This window comes from Lolium rigidum, chromosome 7 (genome assembly GCF_022539505.1).
Source record: "Lolium rigidum isolate FL_2022 chromosome 7, APGP_CSIRO_Lrig_0.1, whole genome shotgun sequence".
Taxonomy (NCBI): Eukaryota; Viridiplantae; Streptophyta; class Magnoliopsida; order Poales; family Poaceae; genus Lolium; species Lolium rigidum.
The window spans coordinates 206063937-206072657 of NC_061514.1; the positions used below are offsets into that span (position 1 = coordinate 206063937).

The 8721-nt window shown below is 42.3% G+C and overlaps 1 long non-coding RNA gene across 1 annotated transcript; it reads left to right on the forward strand.

The window, feature by feature from the left end:
* The first annotated feature begins 5762 nt into the window (after positions 1 to 5762).
* Positions 5763 to 7206, forward strand: LOC124678382. The gene is made up of 3 exons (XR_006994448.1): positions 5763 to 6141; positions 6259 to 6679; positions 6895 to 7206. It is a non-coding gene; the product is annotated as an uncharacterized LOC124678382 (long non-coding RNA).
* Positions 7207 to 8721: the final 1515 nt, after the last annotated feature.

An 8721-nucleotide genomic window follows, 5' to 3' on the forward strand; every position in this document is an offset into this window, starting at 1 on the left:
ACATAGAAAACCTGAGCGAAATTTTTGGCTAGGACGAATGGTTCGTCAAGGTAACCAAGATTGTTGAAATCCACCATTGTCATTCTGTATTGCTCGTCCACCTTTACCCCACCTCCTGTTAGCTTGAACCATTTGCACCGGAACAAAGGGACCTTAAAGGAGGGTCCATAGTCAAGTTCCCATATCTCCTCTATGTAACCATAATATGTGACCTTTTGCCCATTCTCGGTTGCTGCATCAAAGCAGACACCACTGCTTTGGTTGGTGCTCTTTTTATCTTGTCGATCGTGTAAAATGTATTCCCATTTATCCCGTACCCTTGGAAAGTCGATATAGTCGAAGATGGTGACTTGGACAACATGTACAGCTGATCTTCAACATCATTGTCACTCATTAAATTTTTTCGCAACCAACCGCTGAAAGTCTCCATGTGGGCCTTTGTAATCCAGGATTCAGGCTTCCCCGGGTTGTTTAAGCGTAAAATATTCTTGTGTTCCTCGAAGTACGGAGCCACCAAGCTGGAATTTTGTAGAACTGTGTGGTGTGCTTCAGTCATAGAATGGCTGTCCATACATATCGTTGATTTCCTTTCTTGTGCCTTTTCGACTTAGTCTCCCTTCGTGTCGTGATTGAGGAAGACCAATCGGCTTAAGGTCAGGAACATAGTCAACACAAAACTCAATTACCTCCTCTATTCCATAGCCCTTGGCGATGCTTCCTTCTGGCCTAGCACGGTTACGAACATATTTCTTTAATACTCCCGTGAACCTCTCAAAGGGGAACATATTGTGTAGAAATATAGGACCAAGAATGGAAATCTCTTCGACTAGGTGAACCAGGAGGTGCGTCATAATATTGAAGGAGGATGGTGGGAACACCAACTCGAAACTTACAAGACATTGGACCACATCGTTCTGTAACCGTGGTAGATCTTCTGGATTGATTACCTTCTGAGAGATTTCATTGAGGAATGCACATAGCTTCACAATAGCTACTTGAACATTTTCCAGTAGGAGCCCCTCAAAGCAATCGGAAGCAATTGCGTCATAATCACATGGCAGTCGTGAGACTTCAGGTTTTGGAACTTTTTCTCCGCCATATTTATTATTCCCTTTATAATCGATGAGAAGCCAGATGTGACCTTCATACTGCTCAGGCATTCAAAAAAGATGGCATTCTCTTCTTTGGTAAGAGTGTAGCTGGCACGACCTTGAAACCGTTCCGGATGCCGGTCTTCCGGGTCTTTCAAATGTTGCTGGTCCTGCCGTGCTTCCTTTGTATCATTTTTCTTCCCATACACGCCCAAGAAGCTTAGCAGGTTCACGCAAATATTTTTCATAACATGCATCACGTCGATTGCAGAGCGAACATCTAGGACTTTCCAATATTCTAACTCCCAAAATATAGAATTCTTTTTCCACATGGGTGTGTGCCCGTCAACTCCCCGCGAACTGATTGTCGACCAGGACCCTTTCCAAAGATGACTTTCAAATCCTTGACCATATCAAATACATTAGCACCGTAGGCTTCGGCCGATGATATGCCTTGCCGTTGAAATGCTTGCCTTTCTTTCTTAAGTTATGATGTTGGGCAAGAAATCGACGATACCCCAGGTACACATTCTTCTTACAGTTATCCAAATATATACTTTCAGTATCCCTTATTTGTTTGTCCCGAAAGGTTACTAAGAGCAGGCCAGTCATTGATGGTTACGAAAAGCAACGCTCGTAGGTCAAATTCCTCTTCTTTGTGCTCATCCCACACACGTACACCAGGTCTGCTCCACAACTATAAAAGTTCATCAACTAATGGCCTTAGGTACACATCGATGTCGTTGCCAGGTTGCCTCAGGCCTTGGATGAGCACTGGCATCACAATGAAGTTCCGCTTCTTGCACAAACAAGGAGGAAGGTTGTAGATGCATAGAGTCACGGGCCAGGTGCTATGACTGGAGCTATGCTCGCCAAAAGGATTCATGCCATCTGTACTTAGACCAAATCTTAAGTTCCTTGCGTCACCTGCAAAATCTTTGAACTCTCTGTCGATCTTTCTCCATGTGTTCCATCAGCAGGGTGTCTCAACTCCCCGTCCGACTTACGGTCCTCTTTGTGCCATCACAATAACTTGGCATGCTCTTTGTTCCTGAACAGACGTTTCTACCGTGGTATTATAGGATCATACCACATCACCTTGGCGGGAACCCTCTTCCTGGGTTTCTCGCCCTCAACATCTTCACCAGGGTCACCTCCTCTGATCTTATAATGCAATGCGGTGCATACGGGCATTCATTCAAATTCTCGTATTCACCGTGGTAGAGGATGCGATCGTTAATGCATGCATGTATCTTCGAACCTCTAAACCTAGAGGGCGAGACAACCTTCTTTGCTTCGTTCGATGTCGGCGGGCAACTCGTTATTCTTTGGAAACATATTCTTCATTATTTTCAGCAACTTTTCAAATCCTGAGTCGAGATAGACCTTCATGTACCTTCCATTTTAGCAAATCCAAGTGTGCAACCCAGCTTTTTCAGACCATTATCGCATCCTAGGTACATCGACTTTTTGTGATCCTCAAACATGCGATCCAAATTCTCCATCTCCTTCTCAGTTTCGCAGTCTCCCCGTGCATCAGCAATGGTTCGGCCAAGATCATCAGCGGGCTCATCACGTGTCTCTTCTTCACCTGCCCCTTCACCTTCCCCTTCTGCTTCCCCTCCTTCAGCATCCTCCATGAAAGTATCACCGAAATGATTAGGATAGTTGTCATCATCCCCTTCTTCATTATCTTCCATTCTAACCCCTCTTTCTCCATGCTTGGTCCAACAATTATAGCTTGGCATGAAACCGTGCCGAAGCAAGTGGACGTGAATGGTTCTTGAGGAAGAATAACCCTTCTGATTCTTACAGGCAGCACATGGACGGAGAAAAAAAACCCGCTGCTTGTTCGCATTAGCCACAGCGAGGAAATCATTCAAACCCGTAATGAACTCGTCACAGAGTCGGTTACCGTACATCCATTGCCGATTCATTTGCATTATTATTATATAAAGTATATAATTAACCATCATGCATTTGTTAAACTAACTAGCTAGAAATAATAGAAATTAAACTATGAACTACACGTGCATATTTATCAATGACACATGAAAGGTTCAAGTTGCTAACCGCGATCGAGGAGGAAAAATAAATGAGAAAACATAAGTATGGCTCGGACACTTCATATAATGTTTGTTTTATGTGAACACAAGTGGCATCATGCTCTCGGGCATTTCATCGAACACCTCTTATGCATAAGAGGATACAAGCTAAACCCACCACCCCTTGTGAATAGAAGTGAAACACCAAGTAGCTCACACACAAGCCAAGTGTGCTGCAACGAGTATTTATAGTGGTGGGTCTTTAGTCCCGGTTGGCCTGGCCTGGCCTGAGCACCTTTAATCGCGGTTGGCCAGACCAACCGAGACTAAATGTCCGACCGTACACCAGCTGTCGATCGAGACCGTTGGACCCGGAGCTTCAGTCGTGGTTCCCATGCAGAACTGGGACTAAAGACCCCATTAATCCCGGGCCAAAATGTTTGAGGACTAATGGGGTGGTATGGAAGCCCTCTTTTCTACTAGTGTTACCAAGCACCTCTCTTTCTTCACTTTCGAAAATAACAGTACATATTTCTTGAAATTCCATGCTAGCACTAACTTCGTGTACAGACTGGACACACACACTTGTCCCCTCTTTAGTCTGCATTTGTTACAGTGAATAAAAGCTCTTGCTATACATCTTACACAAGAAGACTGGTCAAGAAAAGAAAAAGATTAGTCCCAAGAAGAACGCTCAACTTTTAACCAAGGACACAGCTTCTTATATATCAGGTTCTTGCTAACATTGCTTTGCTTTTGACCCCATTCAGGGGGCATCTTTGGCTGCTCAAAGCTATACTCTTGCAAGAAAAGAGGAGAGGGAGAGAGAACAGAGGTGGGAAACGAAAGAGTGGAAAAGCATGCGTTGGGGAGAATCCATGCGGCTTTCGCAGCTTGGAAGTTCTTTTCTTTCTTTAATCTTCAGCCCCCCTGCCTTTTGTCTTGTTTGTATGGATGCTTCTTGCTAGTTTTACTGAAGTAAATTCCTGGTGGTGTTTTATGTAGGCAAAGGGAAATATTATAAAGGTAATTGTTTCCAAGTTCGTTAAGATAAATTTGAGTTGGTCTAAAATTTGAAAGCTATGAACTGTATAAACTTTATAAGCTGTGAAAGAATTCTCTGAAACAACTCTCGAGTTACTAGCAAATGTGAAGGCTATTTGCAAGTAGAGTATGCTAACTGGAATATTAAAAGCTTCTTTAGTAAGTGGTCTACTTTGCTTTGGTAGTAGGGCACAAACACCAATAGATTTCACATCTTATCACAAGATAAGAAACAAAGCAAGGAAATTATTGGTCATCATATCTTTACGTGTACCTCTATAGCAAGCTTGCAATGTGCTTTCCTGGTCAATTAATACAACAAATAGGAAATTCAAAAAAGAGTGGGCACTAGCTACTACAAGCATGTGCAAAGCAGCTTCTGAAACAAAGGAGAACATCTTGCCCATATCCCCCTGACAAGAACCTTTGATGACTGATTTTGTGATAGGGAAACTTGGTACTGCTCTCTTTACAAAAAACTGCATGAGTAGAATGGCTTTGATTTTGCAAAAGCAGAAGCTTCTATTCCTATAATCTTCTTAAATAGCAGTGCTTAGAACATGATAGGCCATCTTCCCCTAGTTACACCAGCATCCCAGTCAGACCCACCACAGAATGGAGCTCCTGTTATTTCTTTTTTCTTTCTTTCAACACAATGATCTGATCCACAACAAGCACTTCCGAAGCTTCTGTTTGTTGGGGCGAGTGTCGCACCTATGCTCTGCCGGGCGATCTTCTTGATTCTCCAGCTCCCCTGAAGAATGCAGAGAGATGATCATTTCAATATCAGAGGGAGTACAGGGGAAACATGGGAACAACCCTTCAAGTGTTGTGTTCAAGGTTATCTACTGCATCATTGGGATTTTGATTTAAGTAGCCATAGCTAAATTAATAACGCCATCGCAGTGTGCTTTCTTTGACTGCTTCAGATGCATATTGGTTAATTATTTCAAGTATGGTAAGTGCATGCAGGGTGCTCATGAGGAGAGTATGAGCAATCGCCTTTGTTTGCGTAATGAGGACAAGCAGTGCAGCCATTTTTAGTTTTTCTTGTCATCTCATTATATTTATCATGCATTTCTGCTAAATACAACGTCGTAGCATCTTATGTTTGAATACATAGTGCTTAGTTTAATAGAAAAATCATAATGTAATGAAATGAGTGGGTGCAGCTGATATTATATTTAGAATATAGAAGCTTTAGTATACAAAATCCAACTTACAGTGAGCACACCGTGACAAAAGAAGACTGAAATCAACATTAATCCAGATACATGAGATACATACTACAAATTTGCATTGTAACTTATATTATGTTTGGTTTAGCCTAAACTGAAAGATCACAACAGTAATCAGTAGCCATGAATTTAATGCCAACTTCTTTCATATTAGACAAGTTCTTGTATGAAACCTAAGGCATTTGTGAACAAGGTGACATCCAGAAAACACATTGCGTATTATGTTCTTCTCCTTTGTCAATTGTTTAATGTCAAAATGAGAATCCTCCGAGATCCATGGAAAGTTAGTACCCAAATAAGAGAAGGAAGAAGAACAAATAGCAGCATTACATAGTTGAATGCAGGAAAATTAAGTTACCTGTTGTGAACTGGATCCGGTCCACTGTGCACCTTCCTCTTGCTGCTACTGAAAGGATCATCAGCCTTGAATTCCTCCAGTGTCCTCTTAGTCAATCCTCTATTGACTCCAGTCATCATCCTCCTACCGCCTACTACTGCATTGGCTAACCGCACAGGAGATGAATGTTTCACGCTACTCTCCACCATCATTGACACCAGAACAAGGCCTCCAAACAGGATGGCCAATGCCGGCTTCGCAGACCTTCCCAGCCGGCTCATGATAGCTCCTACCTTTGTGTTGGCTCGGCACTGCCACCACCACAACCCCTCTATGTGCTTCTCATAGGGTGGTGCTGGTGCAGCTGCAAGAACTCCAATATGAGTGTGAGGTTACCTTGCTCCCTGTCTCAGTGTCTCAACACATTATATTCTGCAGGCAGTGGTGGTATTTTTGTTTCTTGCTCCTTGGTTTCTTCTCGAGTTTTCTTTCTTCTTCTCTAGCTGCTTCTCGTGTGCCTTTGAAGGGCCTAATGCAGGGGGCAGGGTAGAATCAAAGCAACTGAGCCATGCTTGCTTTTGTCCTTTGCTTTTCTTTTCCTTGAGTTATGCTATTTTTCTTTCTTTTCTTTTGATTTCATATGTAATTGGTCTTGATTGGTCAAAGAAGATCCAATAGCCTATAGGAGTTCAAGGTTGCAACTGACCGTGCTGCCTGGTCCATAAGGATTCCTTGGTTAGAGGATAATCTTGATTACTTGAAAGTGTTAAGGATGGAATAAAAGAAGGGGAAGAAGTAACCTTTGAGTAAATCTAGGAGGGGCATGACAGATGAGAGATTGTTCTGATTAAGCAAGGCACAGAAAGCAACTGCAAAGTGAGAAGCACCCTGGAGAAATACACATCTGTATGCTACTACTTTCAGGTGATATGTCGCTATCTTTTTTATTGTACTGTGACAACATGTATCAAACTTTCCCTCCTCATGAACCCTAGAAAACATCCCTCTTATTCAACTCTTTACATTTATACATGTTTCGCTACCCTGATAAAATCTACACAAATACATTTTTTTTTTGCATGCAGTTACTTATAATTCATCTGTTATCTTACATATTTTCTCTCTCATCAACACGGCAGGCATGTTACTGAAAAAACATGGTCAGTACAAAATAGTTTGGACCTGATGTGATTTATCAGCATATCTGAAGCAAGCAGATTTTCCTTGACCAAAAGCCAAGATGAGGCAGGGGACAAGTCCATATCACTCCTATATTGTGGAAAGGGCCAAAGGAGTTGGTTATTTTTGAGACAGCCTGACACACTGGCTGTCCTGCAATTCACTGTTATGCAAGCTAGCAAAAATAAAGTGCAAGAGGTGGCTGCATGCATTACTGACACTAGGACATCCCCTGTTTTAACATTGGTAAATGCTGAAAATTACTTCCCCTCTACGACCTCGGTACATCCTAATATTTACTCCATCTGCTCTTGCAGCGAAGTTGAAATTTGTAGCATAAGACAAGGGAGTAATTTAGTACTGTTCCTGGTACGAAAATTCAAACACCGCTTCATATGAAGTACTCCATCTGCTCTTGCAGTGAGTACTTGCTATTCACTTCTATGCAGAGCCCGACGTAAACTCTTGTAGCTTGCATCAATTGATGCGAACTTTTGAGTTTAAAGCGGCCTTTTTAACCAAAAAAAAACTTAATATTCGGTAGGTGATACAACATTTTTAACAAAAAGGAACCAAATATACATGAATCTTCTGGTCGCTCACGAATCTTCTGGTAATATTCGGTAGTATAATTTGGTCACTTTGCCATAGAACATTATAGTAAGCTAAAACATTCAGATGACACCTCCTTTTCGAAAGAAAAATAATTCAGAGGACACTCTTTACAGGGTTTACCTTCACCCTAATATGAATCTTTTGTTTTTGGAAAAACGCAAAGCTTCCTCCTCGATGCATTGGTAGAAAGAATAGAGTTACAATTATGCAGGCCTAATACTAGGCCGAAATAACCGAGCACCCAAGACAAAGCCATGACCAACAGCTTTTAGAGACATTACAACCCGTCCTAAATGCCATCCATATAAACGCACAAGAGGCAAACCCCGCCAAGTCCACCAGTAGTTTTTAGTGGAGTGCCTGGATGGCGTACAGTTTCAGAAGCTTCGATATTTATTTTAAATCTGAACCGTGCCTCGAGATGCTCGAAGTGCGGCTTATACCATAATATCTGAATGTTCTCAGTAACCTCTTATGAAGTAAGAAGCTATACATGCCAAAGGTTGCTACCTGACAAGAGGCATTCCAGATAAGAACCAAGAAATCACGCAAATTGTGATCGATCACCTCGAGAGAAATGACCGGGCTCCTACCCACAACCGGGTTTCCGATGGAATAAGCAGAAAACCCTGCAACTATCCTCAGAATGACAGCATCCATTGCATAGTTCCTACGTGAACAAAAATCGACAAGCGTTCCTGTTACTAAAATTGACCAGCTACTGTCACCATGAAAACCCTGTCCCAACTGCTTGCAATGAGTGCCACGGCAGGAAGTATCAGTTGCTGCAGCGGTGGATCTATACTGGACACTGGATCCTTAGTAAATTGTTGTTCAGAGGGGTGGTCCGTTGACTGACGCCGGTCTGAATGTTTACTGCTTGCCGGGGCGTGCCGCGAGCAGCTAGCTCAGTCTGGTCGACTTGGCGATCTAAATGTTCAGTAATTGCGATCTTGCATAGTAACGAGAAGAACATTGACCTTATGCACTTATGGATGTACAAGGCGACAGAGCTTAGATGGATTTAACTTGGAGCTAATTACACCATTGATCCTACAACTTATTCATAATGTGAGTCAATAATCTTGCAAAATCAGTTTGCAATGAGGGTCGTGTTGAACCGTTTTTTTCTCTCGCTCTGGCGATTATGAGGGTGATCTAGGGTTTTTACC